Here is a 19,410-nt window from a genome sequence, read left to right as displayed (position 1 = left end):
GACACATATTACAACGAGAGGATGTTATTTCATTATTAATGTGATCTCAGAATTTGATCTTTTGCATTATCGCTGGAGTTCAGAGTGGGAATCTGAGTTTAAACTCTACTAGCAGGGTTGAGTGGAGGCCTGAGTAATTGTTTTCTTGGTAAAGAGGCTTTATGTTTCAAATCATATTATAATAAAATGTCAAAATAGTGCAACAAGCTTCACTAATTATTGTAACTTCAAATGCTCATTCAGCTCAGTCAGCCATAAAGGCGGCACGCAAGACATAAAAAAGTATTTTTTTAAATGACATTTATTTCTTTTTTTTAAAAATTTAAAATTTTTATCTTTCATTATTTTTAAAACAGCTTTTATTTTACTGGAGACAAGAGAATTAGGGATAAATGTTAAACCAAGTGTAATTTCCATTTTGAATATAGCAATTCTTTATAAAATACACCTGAAAACACACAGGACATATTTAAGATTACTAAAGGAAATTTAATGACAGTTGAAAATGATTTTTTAATTTTGAAAGCACCAAATTGGTGAACCAGTCATCTCATGTGTGAGTTAGAAACAAGACGAGACATGGAAGAAAAAGTTTATCAGTTGTCTCAGGGTTTATATGTGGTGCAGTACAGACAAGTGTAAGTCTCACACACACAAACACACACAGTAATTAATTTGGTGGCTTCTGATTGCCAGGGTTGCTTACTGGTTGGCGAACCCAGATCAGGGTTGTCACCTACAAGATTAACTCTGCAAGATTCACAAACAGAAACACACACACACACACACCCATGAAAACACACCGAACAGAGAAAAGTAGTAAGAAAAACTTGGAGAGTAGAATAAACAAACAGATAGAAGCAGAAACAAAGATAAGATCAGACGAGAGAACAAAAGGAAAGAAAAAGGAGAAATAAAAAAACTGCCCACACTGTTCCTCCCTCCCTCAGTCACACACACAGAAACACTGGGTGAGTGACAGGGCCTTATTGTGGGTGTAGATTGAGGCGGTGAGGTGTGTGTGTTGTTCATTAAAGCAGAGTGAATCTCTATTGGTTTTCATTAAGGGGCCTGACCACACCGACTGGATGGTTAATCTAGACAGCGACGTTCTTCTGCTCGCCCCCATCTCTATTTCTCCCATCTCACACACACAAATCAACACACACACACACACACACACACACACACACACACACACACACACACACACATCTCCCCTTTCCACACACATGCACAGACAAAACCAGATTCTTATTTATTAAGCAGAGGTGACAGGTACTGAATAAGTTGTTTTCTGGTACAGTTTGAGTGTGTGTGTGTATAGCAAAGTTCATGAAAGTGCGTGTGTGGCCCTATATGTGTTTCTGTATTATAACATTGCCGTGTGAGAACATCTGAACGTTCACATTCATTTGTGTGTCAATATCCAGTCATGTTGGTCCTCACAGATGTGTCCACGTGTGCGTCTTTGTGTGTCTCTGAGTGCGTATGTGTAGGAGAGACAATTGGTGTGGTTATGAGTTAAGTCTAATTTCCAGGAGGCCTGTCCTAGCTAAGCAGAGCTGACACAGTGCTGCTCCAACCAGTTATCTGTCAGTGGGAATTAGACACTAACACACACCCTGAGAGATGAGCGAGCAAACACACACACACACACACACACACGTTTCTCTTTCTGTCTTACAGTATGTGCATGTGCAAGGATGTGCATCAAATGGCTGAATGCATGTGGATCATCTTATTTCTATGGTTGTGGTTCCAACCTGCCCCTTTGCTTATTTATCTTCCTCCATTCACAGCTGCACTGCCCCTTTATATAAACAAGTAAATAAGAGGCCCCAAAAATAAAACATAAAATAAATAAACACTGATTCTGGGTAAACAGGCCGAGGACCCAAAGTTGTTTGGGGTTGAGGTCAGGACTCTGACGGCCGGCTATGTTAACAGTAAGATTCCCTTCACTGGAACTAAAGACTCCAAAAGTGTGAGGACAACTGGACCTTCTCAAAAATGTGACTAGTCGCTGGGGCTACACAAGAACTGTAACTTGCTTTGCCTTTAATGTTTCTAATAACATTATTTTCTCTCAGATTATCTTTAAACATTTCAATCCCACAGTTAAATTCTTGCAGTGAAGGCTCAGTATTAATATTCCGCGTCTTCAACATGATGGACGCAAATTATTTTTGTCTAATAATTTTGATGATTTGCCTAAAGCACAGCAACAGAAAGCCTCAAATCCTGGTCTGTGATGGGGAATGTGCCTGAACTGTGAAGTGTTTACAAGTGTGTAGTAACCCAGTTGGGTACCAGGAAATACAGCTTGTCTTCTTATCTTTCCATCCCATTATTCCCTCTTTCTTTCACTCTCTCGTTCACACAGGGGACCTTTTAAAAAGTGTGTAAGAAAGATGGTTTATGGATCCCATCTGTGCTGCCAGATACTTCTGTCAGCGCAGATGGGATTGTGTTAATACAGCGTCTGATCTCGCTCTCTCATTATTCCGGTTCAGATACTCGGCCTCTTCAAGTGGTCTTGCTGCACTTTTAGCCAAGCCTCAATCCAATCATCTCAGGCTATTGTGTGCTCTGAGGGGCCATACTGTCATTCTCTCTGAGGCTTTGAACATGAGCAGCACCGTCCATGTAAACCAGATACTGATAGAAAATATAAAATTACATCTACAGAAGTCTCTGTTTTCTGCTTTGTATCCCTCCGTCATGTGAGAATGGGAAACTGAAGAGTTTTCAAAATGATATTAAAGGATATTGGATGTTTGCTGCTGAGTGATTGACATTATAGAAACAACAAATAAATGTGAAACCATTTTTCTCACTAATGCTTGTTCTGCAACCTGGCTTTATGAAAGTAATCAATTACTTTATAGTGTGAGAAGAGGTAACACTCTCTGACTTTGTGTATATATCTTACTGAAAATGAAAACTAGTTATTTCTAATGTTTTTATATTTAGATTTACTGTGAACAAGAGGGTCTCATTGAATTTGCAAAGCTGCAACTGTACATTCAAATGGTTTTTCAGTCTTTTTTTAAAGTGAAGTACATATTTAATTATCATTTCCTTGACATATTCATATCCTGGATCGGTATAGAAGTTTTTCTGATTGTGTACGTTCAGTTTTGTAATAAAACTCTGATTCACACAATGCACCATCTAAATAGAGATGTGAAAGCCCAACAAAATCTAACATCAATAAGAATAGATATAAATAAGGGTTGATAACAGTTCAACAACAAGTTCAACATGAATTTTAATTGATGTTGTCTCATTTTTTTAAACTATAAGGAGCCATTTTTATCTGAGGCCAACTATTGCATCTTAGATTCAAGTCTTATTTGTACAAAAGCCTTTGAGCAAGAACCTGAACCCTGAATAAAAACATGAACTACACATTGAAAGTGTAAAAATGATTCATTATGATGCGCTTGCAAAGTTGAGATACTTGAGAGGGATAATAAAACAAAATACAGGCAATACAAAAAGCCTTTATATGAGAGCACCGTTTGCTTTTTCATTTAAAAACACACCGCTTTTGTTTTCTGAATCAAAGTAATACATTAGAGAGAGATTGTACTGGCTGTGGCTACTTGGAAAGAGGGATTTAGGAGTGTGTGTGTGTGTGTGTGTGTGTGTATTCCCAGGGCCTGGACAGACTATCAAGCATCTATCCATCCTTTGGATCAATCAATATTTATAAACCCCCCAGGACCTGTGGTATGAAGCATATAAACAAGCAATGGAGTAGAGCAGGACAGACCACAAAGCACGCACGCACGCACGCACGCACACACACACACACACACACACACACACACACACACACACACACACACACACACACACACACACACACACACACACACACACACACACACACACACACACACTTTTATAAGCAGCAGCATATTACAGGGCACATACAATCAAGCACTAATAGAAATTTAGAGAAAGAGAGAGAACAGAAAGTAGAGGTTCACTTTGTAATATTTGCCAGAAAAGAAATGATCAAACATGTTTGTAATCAGTGTCTGGAATATCTGCAGTGTGATTATATTAGATCAGTGTGACTTGCTTAAAGGCAGTTTACTGTTTGTGAAATAAGGTGAACGATGACTATTGATTATCACTGAAATTCTGCATTTTATTACCTGCTCAATGATGTGATGGAGACCGTCAAAGATAAAATGAACAGTTTGGAAAGCTCTTTACACGTGATAATATTTGCTTGTTTTAAATCACAGTGTGATCTTTTATAACTCCTGCTCGCTTACTAACAATTTAACAGGTGAATTGATTATTGGTTAATGAGTTGCAATGGTGGAGTCGGATGCTCACAGGTGACTGTCAGTACCTGCTACGTATAAAACAGATTTATTATGATTTATGCTTGTGCGTGACCAAGGTCTCATATCCAGATTCTTCTTATTCAAACTTCTACATAATCATGTGAATTGTTTTTACTGATGTAAAGTTTCTTGCAACGTCTGAGTGCGTTTTCTTTCTTCCTTCAACTTCCTCTGTACATTGGACATCACAGTAAAAGAAGTGGTGTTTTGTGCTGTTGTAGGAACTGATCAGCATTATTTACAATTGGCGGTTTTCAGGCTTTTCATATCCAAACAACATTAAAGTAACAATTTCGGTTGATAAGAATTTGAATGACCTTGTTTGGTTTTGGCTGGTTCTGAATCTTTCAGCTGTTTGGGATTATTATCTTCACTGTATTTTCATGAATGTCCAGGAGAGGAATGGGCATTTTTAAATACAATCAAAATAATGACCTAAACATCAGAGTTAACAGAAATGCAGTTCCCCATGATGCATCACTGATAGAATATAGATGTCATTTTACTGCAGATAGATCCAACTATCCACTGCCACTACATCTGAGACATCTCAGTCATTACGTGATCTGACACACACACACACAAAAGCTCGAGAATCCCCTACTCATCCACACATGGTCCGTTCACACACAGACTCACAGACACGTACAATTTCCCTTTTAATGTGTGTGTTGTGCCACCAGAGCAGGTGGAAACATGGTGTGTAATTAACATGTCATAATCAATGTGGGGGAGTTTGACACCTTGTAATCACTGTGTGGAGATTAGCACCCATAGCCCCAGGACACACTGACACACACACACACACACACACAAGGAGGACATTTTCAACATTCACAAACAGCCAAACACACACACACACAAACACACACACACAGAAGCACCAGTGTGACATTGTACACAAACATGCATGTGCACCTGGCTGCTGAGCTACCTAGGCTTATATCAGAAAACACACACACACATACACACTCACACACAGGGCCTGTTTAATATCATTTACATAATGAGGGAGCAGCCACAGTAATAGCTTTTCCTTTCTCTTATTATCATAATTTCACCCTGGGCGCCAAATGACAGAAAGAGAGAGACAGAGAAAGAGGGAAGGAGAGAGAGAGAAATACAGCAGCGGTGTCTCGTCCTTGTTACCCTGAAACAACTCTTCCTCAAAGTCAAGGCCAACTAACCCTCCATCTCCCTCAGTTTCTCTCCGTCCCCTCTGTCTTCCTTTGTTTCTTTCCGTCCCCTCCATCTCCTCTGTCTTTCATTCTTGTTTGGCTTTTTTTATCTTAAAGCCCATGATTAAAAATAACCCAATATCTTGTTTATATGGGTATTTACACTAGGGCTGAATGATTGGGTTAAAATCAATACCAAAAAATTTAATAAATGTTAAAAACTCACGATACAGAAATTGAAATGCAAAGTTGCATAAAACAATATGATGTTCAAAGCCATGAACTATGTCCCTCTCTTATGAATTATATAAGATACATCTCCTTACATATGTAATAATATCCTACACCTCATTTTGAAATTAATACATATAAATATATGTGTACTAGTGAAGTACTTCCTGCCCATTTGACTTTAGCCTTGTCCTGTCTTGAGCTATATGTAATCGTACACTGTAAAACCACACATACCGCAATCTAAAAACGCAGGTAGCTTTTTTAAAATCAATGTGTAAATGTCCATGCACTCCTATTAAAGCCCCAGGAGGATAGTGGGCTCATATTCTACTGAAATCTGAAAGAGTAAAAGACATATCAGACTCCTGTGTCTGTGTGTGTCTGAAGAATGTCATCGATTTCTCGCAAAAATAAGAAAAAAAAAATGTTTCATTCGTAAAAGAGGGATCAAATGTTGGACAAGACAGAAAAGCAGGGGAAGAGATGAGGGAGGTTGAGGATGTATTGCTTTCTCTTCTGTCTCCTGACTGTTACAGGGTCTCCTCCTTACTGTCCTCACACTTGTCACCCCTCCTAATTGGCGATTTTCCTTTTCCTGTCACTCCTTTCCTCTTCCACCCTCTTATTATCTTTTCTTTTTAACCCTTAACTTCTAATGGCCAGACTAGGGATGGAGCTCTACACCTGAGGGGGTTAAAAACTATTATTTCTAGGTTTCTAGGTCAAATTAGGATTTTTATGTTTGTTTGGACAGTAGCCAGGCTTACAGCGGTAGCCATGTTGTGGCAACTGTGATACTTCTTGAAGGGAAAAAAGTCCATTTGTCTGAACAAATAAGTTTTTACTCTGTCTCATGTTTATATTTGGAAACTCATTGAACCTGGTCAAGAATCATTTCACAGTGACTACAGATACAAAATGTTTATTAACATTTTACCAAAACCAGACCAAACGCATTGGTTGTTGCAGTTTAGTTGTATATAAAACATAATTTATAGAATAGCTGCCTGCTAGCCACTTTATTTAAATCGCCTCTTCAAGTAATCCACACCTCTTTTCTTATCCTTACAATCCCTTCTTAGTCTTTACTCTTTTCGCTCGCTCCTTCCTTAGTCACGTCTCCTCGCACTCCTTCCTCTCATCATTTCCCTCCTCCTCTTTCCCTCCCTCTCTTCCTCTGTATCGACAGAGGAGGTATGCATTTTGCTAAAACATTGGCTGATGAATCATTGATGTTGCTGTTGAGGTTTCAGTGGCGCGGGGGCAGCCGGATGTAAATAAGTGAGGACTAGGTATGAGGTATAGCTAACTGATATTCAGCCCTCCCTCTGAAACATTGATGAGATATACTTGTGAGTGTGTGTGTGTCTGAGTGTGTGTGTGTGCGCACACTGGTGCAACTGTGAAGGCTATTTAAGAAGGCCAGATATGACAGTTGTTTACAACTCGGGCCAGACACAGAAGAACTAAGGGAGGAAGAGGGAGGGCTGATGAGAGAAGGGGATGAAGGATGGATGAACGTTACCAAATCAGGGATGGGAGAAGGGAAGTGAAGGAAGGGAACAAGGAAGGAAGAAGAGAACCAAGGGATATGGTTGTAGATAATGTTACTCGTCTAGGGGACAAATGTTAGACTACAATGACATGAAGCAGACAGACATGTCAGGATAAAACACACACAGCCATGTGCAGGCTATAACAATCCCCCTGCCCACACATACATGACCCTTCTCCCCAACATGCAACCAACATAAGAATCATAATGCAACACATGTATACAAGCAGCCAGGTATAAACCAATATTAGTAAGTTGAAGATATCAGACAGAGTTACAGTAACCACAGACAAACACATAAGAGGTGTGTTTTCTGTTCACTCTACAGCAAATACAAACCCCTGAACTATGGATGTGGCTCTCAGCTCTTCATGTAAGCATGGAAGTACTGTACTTCTTTCATAAGATAGTTGGTTAAGCTCCAGGAGCAGTTGGAACCCTGTCTCCTCCGGTCTGTATGTTGAAGTGCTCTCGAGCAAGCTACTGAACCCCAAAACCCAGCTGTACCATTGGTGTATGAGTGTATGAGTATATATATGAGTATATATATATATATATATACACACTCATATATATGTATACAGTATATATCACCTAATCAGTGTTCCACACATTCACTAAAGCACTTTTCAGGCCTCTTAGTGTCTCCCTCCCTCCCTGCATTGAGAACCATTAATACAGTCATTTAGTCCTCTAATACATCAGTGTGGTCAGTGCCGTTACATTATGCATCAGCTGGGGTCAGCGCACACTGAACTGTGCTGGTCTTGACTCTAACCACACATTGTAAAGACATTATCTGTTTCCCACAGAAAACAACACCGACACAACGGTGAGTGACATATGCATAGATCTGCCAGGAGATATGTACAAACAGAGTGTAATGGTTAAATGTAAATATGCAGACTTGAACATTCAACACGTAGTCCTAAAGGCTGCAGTATGTGTGCACACAATATAAATAAATATACAAGTGTTTCTCAATATAATACTGCTCATAGAGATTGTAATATATCCCAGCATGCACTGAGAGAGAAGGAGGGAAACACCCTGAGTCTATCATTAAACAGATGCACAAACATCCTCTCTGCAAAAGTGCAGCAGGATTAAAAGCCAAAAGCAGAGTGCGTACCAATAAACCACCACATTGCCTCTTAAAGATGAAATGTAAATGATGAAATAATATACGATCAAATTACAAACCAGAGAAAAGTAGAGTGCAAACCTCCGTCAAGGCCCAACAGTCCCATTATAAAACTACATTCAAATGAACTAGATCTGGATTTTGTTCACACCGAATAAACACTAAAAAATATCAGTCCCCTAAATATGCCTGGTTTTTCATTAAGATCCATGAATTACGCAAATGTTGAAAACACCCCATCTCACAACCAGAATTTTGGTGAAAAGCTTAATTAAATACCAGTCAACTAACTAAATTAAAATGGGCATGAGCATCTACATGTTTTTAATTCTAATTTGTAATTTCTGCAGTTCAAATGAAATTACTGCTAGCACTAATCTCTTACCAGCAAACACACACACACACAAACAATACAACTCGTAACCACACAGTAAAACCCCATTATCTATTAACCACAGAATACAACAGCACCTTAAGTTTAAAAAACCAAACTCTCTGAAGCCCATTAGCCATTGACCGCAGAGCACAGCACTTTAGACTGGTGTTTTACAGTTAACCACTGTTTCTGCAGCACATTACCTACTCACCGCAGTGTGTGTGTCTTGTACAGTATGTGGTTGAGTCTCATATTTGCCATGTGTACGTGCATTTGAACATCTGCGTGAGTTATTGAGTATCTAAGTGTAATTGTGTGTTATTGTTTCCTGGCTGTGTGTGTTTGTGTGTGCGTATGTAATATGACACTTTAATGAAGGCAGAAAAAGACGAGAGTGAAAGAGGCAGAGGCACGAGAGGAGAGGGATGACAGAGGAGAACAATATTGAGCGATGTAATAGGAAGAAAAAAAGTCTAAAGATTATAAAGACACACGTGGACATCAATACTGTCGAACAGCAAAGTCACGTCGGACAAACGAGACAAAATCCAGACTCTGTTATAGTGAGTGACGGAGGGATAAAATAATGAAATATACACAGAGACAGAAAGGAGCGAGGAAAGGCAGAGAAAGAAAGGAAAGAGAGAAAAAGACTGGAAGGAAAAAAGAAAGAAAGGAAAGAGAAAGAAAGAAAATACAAATCACATATGTATGTGGCTTATTTATTTTGCACTTTGCAGTATTCCCTATTTAAACATTATTTCTTCATTAGAAAAGGTACAAAAAGATATCAAACTTATTTACAACAACCTCTGAAAATGCAAAGATGAAGACACAAGAGAAGAAAAGGGCGAAATTCAAAGGCAAATGAAAAAAAAAGAGAGGGAGACAAAGAGAGAGAGTTAAGAGTGGAATTCTAAGAGAAACTGTGACGAGGCGGCAGCAGTACATCTTGATCAACAGATGACTGATCATATCAGCACTGGCCATCTTTCACCAGCCGCCGTTTGACGACACAACGTGACCCCCTGTACACACACACAAACATACACAAGCACGCTCCCCACACGCGCACACATCCATTTCCCCCGACGTACCCCGAGGCAGGAGCATCAATAACGTATGGTCTGACCAGGGGCCTCCATTCACACACACAGACACACTCACTCACACACACATACAAAGGATGTGCACAAATACACTCCCATATGTGACACTTTCACATATTCATGCATTCATTCGAAACACACACGCTGAGGCTCACACACACACAAAAGGTGGTCAAGCTGGAGGAGAATAACTGTGAAACACACACACACACACACACACACACACACACACACACACACACACACACACACACACACACACACACACACACACTAACCCCACAATATGGCTGTGTGCCCTGAGGCCTGGGGTCTTACCCCCATCCCTGGACCTTGTGTCCTCCTGCTGTCCCACTGCAGTGCCTCTGTGTTCACCGACAGCCCAAATGATGAAAGACGAGGGATATTTATAGGAAATAATAGATAAACAAAATAGATTCTCTGATGAAAAAGGTAAAATGGAGAGAAGACGAGAGGGAACCAATAAAAACATATGGAGCGAGTAACAGAAACAGGAGGAAAAACAAATATTGGAACTAGAAAGGAGGAGAAAAAATAAGGACCAAAGCCAAAGAGTATGCAAGCTATAACTTTTGAAACAAATATTTAGGAATGCAGAGGGAAATAAATGCTATAGCTGCCAAAAACGTTCATTTAATTAAGAAAACGATATTCACTAAAGAATCAACAAGCAAATGTGTATGAATACATTTCATATCTATTAATAATTGACTAATGTGCAATGTTCTTTCATCAGATGGATGAGGTTTGGTTTTAAATATTAGTATGATTATATCAGAGTGTATAAGTTGTAAAAGTAGAATCGACAATGAAACATTTCCCAGTTACGAAAAGTAAGAGTCAGACCATATTTACAGATGCCTTATGTTTGCGATGCAACAGTTGCAAAAAATAAAGCTAAACTTTAGCATCGTCAATTAATATCTGATAATTAATGTATCAAATTTGATGAAACGGCATGAGATGAGATCAGCAGAAGTGAGGCCCTTTGTACTCGTTTCTGAGAATTCTTAAATCTAATAGGAGTGTACTTTAACACCTGAGTCCTACACATGCGAGCACACACTTTCATATTATTATTTTTCACTATTCATTCCCTCTTTTATCTTTTAGTTATATTAAAGTCATTCTGTCTTTTCCTCTGACGTTATTAAACAAACACACCTGGTGTCTGGTTACTTGAGGCCACACAAGGGTTGTGTGGACTCTTCAAAACACGACAAAAGCACTAGATCAATTCTTCACAGCGCACATCCAATCATCTTACGTCTCTCTCTTCCAAGCTCTGTGTATGTTTCATTGTTCAGTGTTTCTCTGTCTCCACTTCACTTATTGTTTGCAGAATGACGCACAATCAAAGCTGTGTTGCAAAAAAAGAGGAGAATCAAAGGGAAGAGGGTCACCTCTAAGTCTGCAAACACATGTTTTCATAAACACAAGTAAGTTATTTAGATAAAGTAAATTTAAAAAGAAAGACGTCCATGATCTGTATTGGTGAGCATGCAAAACACCGGAGCAGCAGAATCCCGGCACATAAACCGAATGCAGTCTTTTGAGTGTTCACAGTAAGACCTCTGATTTTCCTGCGATGATACACAGATGTTTTTAGTGACATTACTGGTCAAGTGGCCCAAACTCTATGACAGCCTAACAATGAGTCAGCAAGAACAAGAACAGGATCCTGGTGTTGAAGAAGCTTAAATTGTCGTTTATTTTTCTTCGTACACCATTTATTTTCTCAGTGAAACATAACTTCATATGTCAAATAAAAGTGCAATGTTGGACAACATGTTTATCAGTGTACCTCTGCCAATACGGGAAACAGAAATATATACTATGAAAATAATAGAATAAATGCAGTATTAAAGGTTCAGTGAGTAAGATTTAGTGACATCTAGTGGTGAAATCTCATGTTGCAGCTGGATACCCCTCACCTCAGCCTCTCTGCCCTAACATGAAAGAGAACCTGAGGACCCACTCCCGATGTAAATATAAAGTATTTCAATAAAAAGAGCCCATTCTATGCTAAAGAAATCAACAAATTCCTACAATTTAGCTGAAACACACTAGTTTTAATTGATCTCTTTCACCTAAATCTTACACACTGGACCTTCAAATCGTAAAAATTCAGTAATGAATAAAAAACACAAATGTGAAGCAACTACCATAGAGAGTACTCTCAAAATGTGAAAATCATTCGAGTTGGTCAGAGGAAGGCGAGTTTTACCCAGTGCCTCTAAACACAATGTGCATGTAAATATTTGTACTTGGCATTTACCAAATTCATCAGTGAAACAGAAACAAATTAAATTGATCTGTAGGAGGAGGAGGAGCCACCTCAGGGAGGCACAGCCCACCCATGACTTATTAATAACAGAAACAAATTTGCTGCACATAAATGCAGTCTCTGCTTCTTAATTGGACTCTTTAGTTATTCCTGTTAATGTTAAATACTGAGGGTTTAAAGACTCATTAACACACACACACATACACACACCTTAAGGTTATATGGCTGGGTGAACTATGCACACATACACAAAGACGATGTTGCAGGTGAGCCACCACACACACACCGACACACACATACACGCACACACACAGGATAATTATTACCTTCATATGCAAACGCCTGCAGTGCCCGCCTGGCAGCCTGACGTTTTTGTAAAGTGTGTACTTTTCTTATTTAATTAATTAAAACAATTGTCAATGAACTTTAAATTAGTCCAGCATAAAATAATCATTTCCACAGTGTGTGAGTGTGAGTGTGCAGTGGTTGTGTGGATGTGTGTATGTGTTAATAATTAGCAGGCAGTAAAGCGGCTATGTTAATTGCATTTAAGATCCTGCCTGGGGAGAGGGAGAGAGAGAGAGGGGGGAGGAACAGAGTGAGGATGAAAGAGAGAGAATAAGGGAGTGAGAAGAAAAGAGAGCGCTAGAGAGACAGAGAAAAAGAGCATCCATCTCTCATCTCTTTTTCCTGAAATAGAGAATTCCCATGTATTCTGAGATGTAAAATGGAGCGTGGAGCCCTCAGGAGCAGGAAAATACACACTCTCACACACACACTCACACACACTCACACACTCACACTCTTTGGCTTTAACGCATACACTCTCTTTCTTTTGCTCACTCACACACACACAGCCCCTGGGAGGATGGAGCTAACCTTAATTAGCCTAACACTGTGGTGAAATTGATTGAAATGCAGAACATCAATTATTAAGCCTAACTGTTTTCATAACCCCACACACACCCCACCATGTAGCACATGTAGAGGGAGGGGAGCGATAACATGGAGGTGGAGGTGTGTGTGATGATAAGAAAGGACAGGTGTGACAATACGTTTGTGTACGTGTGTGCTACAGTACTATATATCTGAGAAGAGTAAGACGATGCGGTGGAGCGGATTGTCCACACACCAGAGGGTCGATGATTCGATTCCCAGCTCTTCCACGTCCACATGTGAAACCCCAATTTCCCCTGATGGCTGTACAGGCAATATGTGATAGAACATCATTGTATGAATGTGACTAGACGGGTAAAGTGAAAAGTGTTGTTTCAAAGTACAAATCATTTAGATTTAGACAGAGACATGAACACGTGTGACTCTTTGCAATAAATCCCCAAATCAAATCAGTTCATTTCTAAGGAGGGAGACAAAGAAAGATCAGCAAAGATTCAAACATTTAGAAAGTTTGTGGAACAAAACTGGGTTAAGAAAACGACTGCTGCAGGTGCGGTCATGATGCTCTTTTACAGGGATCATGACAAAAGTCCAGGTAACGCTTCTGCGGTGGCTGAGATGCATCAGCAGCTTCACTGACTCCCACAATGTTGATTTGACTTATGAGTTTAATAATAAAAAAAATCTGTGTATTATTAAATCAATACAAGAGGGAGTGCTACCGTGCCATTTTGCTAATCTACGACCTTGAGCTAATGACTGCAGCCCAACAGTGCCAATACTGCACCGTGTAAAGTGACCGTTGAGCGTGTTATTGCTATTGAGCTTTTTTCACAACAGACATTTTGACATTTAATGGCAAGAAAAACAAAGGTGTAATTAATAACATTAAAGATGGCTGTGTTCCATTAAGGTGGCTCTGGTGCTGTGCTTGCTGCCTCCCTGGCAAAAAGTGGAGAAGAGCCATGATTAATGCTAGTTATACCTGTGCTTTTCTGAGCACTCTAAATGTCTGCCGTGAAAAAGGCCCATCATGCCACAGTAAAGATGTTTAGATTGGAAGTATCACATGAACAAAATTGATAAAAAAAACATTTTGATTTTGCAAAACTAAGCGTTTCCATGAAGCAAAGCCTCCCAGCAAAATACTGACTTTACATACATGGTACAAATTTGAAATGGCCAAATCTAGCTCTAACGACCCTCATGACCTTTTGACCCCAACCCGAGTGCAGGTCACGAGCAGGTGGCGGTGATGTCACTGCAACCACAAACACACTTCCTACAGGTTCGTCTTAATGGCTGTGGTCGGTTGAATCATTTTTGGTGAAAAGCTGAACTCTCGGGTGACCAATAAAAACAACAACAACAAAAAACCCGTTTGCACTGAATTGATTTGTGGTGAAGTCATCTCAAACTAAATGAGTTTTTTTTTTTTTTTTAAATCCTCAGAACAATTTGGTCATTAGCGCCACAGCTTGGAGGATAAACTAAGTTAATCAGAAGCTGGACTGTTTTTGATTCATCCATTTGGAACTGTGAAGCAGTTATACAGTACTGGAGTGGATTAGTTGTGGGTTACTTAATGGCTTTAACAGTAACACCTCCAGGCCTAAACCATTGAGTGTAGTCCTTTAACATTTCATGATGAGTCTCATTTGCATGGTTTGCAAGCAGGGGACAAACAGGCCTGTACTCAGCGTGATGGCTTTGGTTTGACTCCCAGCACAAAGAACATCAGGTCATCAGTACTGTAAACTGTAAATCACTAGTTTCACATTTGAATATTTGCTATTTTTGCTTTTGACCTTTCAGTTTAAAAATAAAACTTGTGTCCCGACGAAATTGCATTACATGTTACCTACAACTGTAACTCAATAGCACTGATGTTAACACTAGTTTCGACATTTTCATTCTATTCTTTGATATAAAATTCACCAGTTAATACTCATGACCATTTTTTTATTCAGTTAATACTCCTGGTGAGTAAATGTGGTCATAAAGGTGGAGTTCATTGGCTGAGTTTTGTTAGTCACAGGCGTCATTTTCCACAATAACCCAAATCCCTTTGGCTTTTTGTCACCATGGTGACGCAAATGTCCAGACTGGCCTACGAAAATATGTCATCCCTTCAGCACTCTACTCCCACTGTGGGTCTTCTGAATTGACATGACTCATGGGAGGTCCCATGATATTGCAAGTTGGTGCCACTGCTCCTCAACCTGAGATGGTGGAAGAAGTGGAAGTGGAAGTAAACAGATGGATGGAAAAGCATAGGCATGCTAACACTGCCGATGACTCCCAATAAGCTGTGACATGCCACAATTAGCCACTTTGCACATTACCCACAGCATTTTATTAGTTTCTCTACCATGAGATTTTAATCGTGAAAAACATGCATGTCCGCACAGTCCTGATAAGAACTCTAATCAGCTGAAATAATGTGTGTGGGTATGTCACAGCCTTTAGTTATATGATCCGTTGCTCTGCAGCGCCACATAAAATAAAGCTAAGATGCACGTCTCATTCACATCATCTTTCTTTGCACAACTCTAACAGCACGTCCCATCTCCCTGACTCAACGACTTCCTGACCTCCAGTCTATCTTTACCCCAGTGCTGCGCAGCCACGACCCACTGACAGAGTGGAAAACTCATTCAGGCCTAATTACATGGCCCAGGCTTCAGCCCTCTCCCTTACTTTCTTTCACTGAAGAGGCACTTTCTTTCTTTCACCCCTTCTCTTTTCTCCTGCGCTCTCTCACTGTCCTTTTCTCTTTGCTCTCTCATTTCTTCTCTCCTCGTGCTCCAGTTACCGGATCAAGGTAGCCGTGCACCACCGGCCAGCCAGAACACACACGCACAAACACACACACACAGGACATCCAACACTCTGCCGTGGCCAAGAGGCCACAGGTACACAGGTACAAAAGCTTTTATATGGTTCATTGTTGTTTCCTCAGGGTCAGCCATAGGTTAGAGGACCAGTCTTAATTAGTTGACATAACTTATACATGATTACCCCACTTCAGGTCCTATGGCCCCCAAACAAACACACACAAAGTGCTTTCCTGAGACTTACGTACACACAAACCTCCCACCCCAATGGATCAACTCACTTAACCCTGTCCTGAAAAGAAACAGGAAAGACTGCATACAGACACGTAGCAGCAGCATGTCTAAGGTTTTGAATCCAGGGATCAGGGAGGTGAAATGTAAGGAACCCTGGAAGGAACCTTACCCCAGGACGTCAGACTGCACAAAAACAACGTCAGAAACAAAAGTCATATTAATGATAGATGACAGCCGGGGTCAGCGCTCCGGTCGTGTGTCAGGACCTACGCTGCACAGCAGGAATTGAAAATGGTCTTTTTAAAATGACTCCGCTGTGTGTGACAGGTTTGATTTTTACCTTAAAGAAAGAACAATAATGATGGATGGAGATGGATAGAAACGGATAACAGACACGAACACAGTGCAAATAAAGCAAATAATTTAAACAACATAATTACACTTTATAATCTACTCTAACTGCGATATGGTATTGACAGAAATATTGTCCTCCTCAGGAGCGGATGCCTACCAGTAAAGAGATTTGATCCTGCCATCACTCTCTTGCACCAGACAACCTCATATTCATATAAAATCCATAACGCACTGTAGCCTAACAGGCTCATGTAAGCTCAACGTTGCAATATGTATGCTGTTGACTGTAATTTACCAACCTGAATTACTCCCATAGTTATTGGAAAGCATTTTGCATTTGCAGCCACTGCACGAGACGGAATGGTTACAGCAAGTCCGATCGATATCCAGCCCATAAAGCAGACGCCACGGTCACAGGAATTAACATGCTTGTGTCTATAAACCATTCAGAGACATAAACCTAAACTGAAATCCGTTCTGCAACCACAAGGCATAAAAATGACTGCCACCATTACCAGTCTATGTTACACTTCCAGAAAGTTTAGATACACTCAGGATATGGTATTAATTTGTTTGGGAAATGCTTACTGCTCTGTACTGTAATAGGGCTCTGGGGAGCAGATGATTTCCAAGGCCAAACCATAAGGAAGCAGGGCAAGCCTCAACAACAACAACTTAATGATGCTCTGGTAATGGAGCACGAGTGAAACACTTAGAAAGAGTACTCACTCCGGCAGGAAAAAACACACTTTGTACACAAATGGCAATATGCTTATCAACATAGATTCAAATGTGAAGAGCCAGTGTGTACCAAAGTGTACAATAGTAAATACATACCTACAAAAGTAAATGCAAGAGGAAATCAGGACGGACAATTCAGGGACTGCAGATTGAAATGAGCAATTTCCCCAAATTTAGTGCATTTACGTTACAATGAAATCAATTAATACACATATATATACATACACAATCAGAGTGTCTTCACTCTCAAACATTGTTCACACTAAGTGCACCAAACCTTTTAACTGCAAATGTTTTTAATGTGTCTTAATGTCCGAGATGTTTAACTGTGCGGCCGTCACTTTGCTAAGAAGCCTGCTGCACCGTGCACAAACAGGAGAGGTTTACTGACAGTAAACAAATCTAAATAATTCAGACAGCCAAATAAGTTTATTTATTTGTTATTCATCAATTCTTCTGTCAGGCTTATGATCCAATGTCAGTGAATGTATACACAATCTATAAACCTGTCTGTATGATTATAGAAATAAAAACTGAAACTTAACTGACTGCCAATTACTTTAAAATTTTAAAAAAATGGAACTAAAGCCAGACTGTATTCACGATACCCCAATTATTTATCTTTGTTGAATCTGGTTTTCTCAAAGCAATCTATCTGGCTCAGGATGTGACCAGAGAAAACTGGAAGATCTTGACACAAAAGGTAGAATTACAGCTCCTCAAAAATCTGAACAAAAAGATGTACACGACAAATTAAATGTATTAAAAAAAGCAACAACAAAAATAATACTAACAACGTGGAGAAACAAGTTGCATCCCTTAAAGGTTACTGAGCAGGTTTAGTATTCCCAAGTGTTTTCAGCACATCTGTAAAATTGTGATATAGAAAAAACAATACGCACAAACAATACAGTTTCAAACAGATGGCATGTTGAATAATACAAACATCTGAATTGAGGAACACGGCAGACCTTGCACACACACAGGCTGTTGATTCAAAGAACACTCATCAGTGAGCTTCTACCTCCCTCTGCTGGCTGCTAACACATCCAGCACCACACACACAGACACACAAGGCCCAGTCCCACTGCTACAATGCATTCAACTCCTTTCACATTTAAAATAAAAGCATTAAACCTCGTGACAATAAATAAACCATGCACCAAATCCTTCACTTCAATGATTGCATGTAAATCAAGACACGACCTGTAGCCTGCACCACAACACGTAAGAAGAAGCTGTTTGTAACCCCTCGTGAATAAAGTGGACTTTTAAATCACGCAGTTGTGGAACTGTGTAGGAAACTGGAATGAAGTGTGGGCAGTTACAATCAGGTAAAAGCAATGAAGGCAACAACTCAGTTCATTTGACGGCACGTGTAAACACAGAAACCTGCTGTGAATGGCAGAATCTGGTCAAATTGATGAAGTTGTTTTCTTAATGTAAGTGTGTTTTCTCTGTTTGCTGTGTGTTGAGCTCTCAGCCTCCGTGAAATGAACCATTTCATCTTAGAAGAGACACAAACTGAAAAAAAACAGCTGAGAATCGAACCTGTCAGGAGAATACGTGTCACTTTCTGCTTAGTTTTTTTTTTTGTAACGATGCTAATTTGCGTGTGTGTCTGTAGTTTAGAGGTTGTCGTGGACTTACCTCCATTTTGCCAATGTAGTTTGTCCTTTACGTGTTTGAGTTGACTCCACACAAACTCGCTGTGAAATGCTTGAACAAATACTGGGAGGGAAACAGTCGTAGTTGTGTTTGGAGCTAGGAGCTAGCTTAATCCAAACAACCGCGGAAATGAGCGGCCGCCATGTTGGTTCCTCTCAACCACACCTGCTGAATTGATCGACAAGCCCCGCCCCCTACCTGCCGACAGCGCACGTGCAGCGCGGGGAGGGTTTTGCGGTTATCGAGATGAGTTCAGGTTGAACTTCTGGATCACTTCTTTCCGGGTTAAATCACCATGGTAACAAATGCAGCTCACCTGAGTCTCGATCTACGGGATCCTGACAGGGACAAAAAGAGTTTACGGTAAAGAGAGGATTAATACAAAGAGAGAAGGAAAGATTCATA

General features: G+C 40.0%; 1 protein-coding gene across 2 annotated transcripts in view; it reads right to left on the bottom strand.

Moving 5' to 3' along the window:
- Positions 1-19,302, bottom strand: part of skor2 (SKI family transcriptional corepressor 2) — an 87,122-nt gene extending 67,820 nt beyond the window's left edge. For both annotated transcript variants that reach the window (XM_069514047.1, XM_069514048.1), the window contains exon 1: positions 18,988-19,302. The gene's annotated coding sequence lies outside the window, so the exon portion shown is untranslated. The remainder of the gene's footprint in view (positions 1-18,987) is intronic.
- Positions 19,303-19,410: the final 108 nt, after the last annotated feature.

The sequence above is a fragment of the Paralichthys olivaceus genome, chromosome 18, assembly GCF_024713975.1.
Source record: "Paralichthys olivaceus isolate ysfri-2021 chromosome 18, ASM2471397v2, whole genome shotgun sequence".
NCBI lineage: Eukaryota > Metazoa > Chordata > Actinopteri > Pleuronectiformes > Paralichthyidae > Paralichthys > Paralichthys olivaceus.
The sequence above is the reverse complement of the archived record's forward strand: the minus strand, read 5'-3'. Positions and strand labels throughout refer to the sequence as shown.